Source organism: Sinocyclocheilus rhinocerous, unplaced genomic scaffold, assembly GCF_001515625.1.
Source record: "Sinocyclocheilus rhinocerous isolate Xijiao unplaced genomic scaffold, SAMN03320098_v1.1 scaffold1026, whole genome shotgun sequence".
NCBI classification, from domain to species: domain Eukaryota; kingdom Metazoa; phylum Chordata; class Actinopteri; order Cypriniformes; family Cyprinidae; genus Sinocyclocheilus; species Sinocyclocheilus rhinocerous.
In genome coordinates this window covers 109,877-110,348 of record NW_015659953.1, presented here as the reverse complement: position 1 = coordinate 110,348, position 472 = coordinate 109,877, and positions in this window count along the sequence as shown.

The following is a 472-nucleotide window of genomic DNA, read 5'->3' as shown; positions in this document are numbered from 1 at the left end:
AAATCATTCTAATATGCTGATTTATTATTAGAATTATCAACAGTTGTGCAGTACAGCGAGAATAAGTTACGCCTTCTTTCTTTGCGTGAACGTTTGGGCGGCGTTATGCAAATCTTCTCACATCGTGACGTAGACATGTGGGGTGTGTTAGAACGAGCCGTTTTAGGTAGGCGTGGCTGACTCTTAACTTTTATAAAGAATATCTCTTTGGATTTGAGACTTTAGTCTTTGCAACTTTACAGATCTTCTTTATGCACCAAGAGCTTGTAACACTCCAAAGAGAAAGGAAAAATTGAAATCGCATCATATGACCCCTTTAACTAGTAGCCCTTTTTTGAGTAGCAATTGGGCTGCTTTTGTTACACAGACCTGGCAACCGTGATTGAATGAACGTAACGTACAGGTGACCAAAGCTACGGGTATTTTAGGTGGAACAGGGGTGTATTCCAGAAAGCACGGTTAACTTACCGTC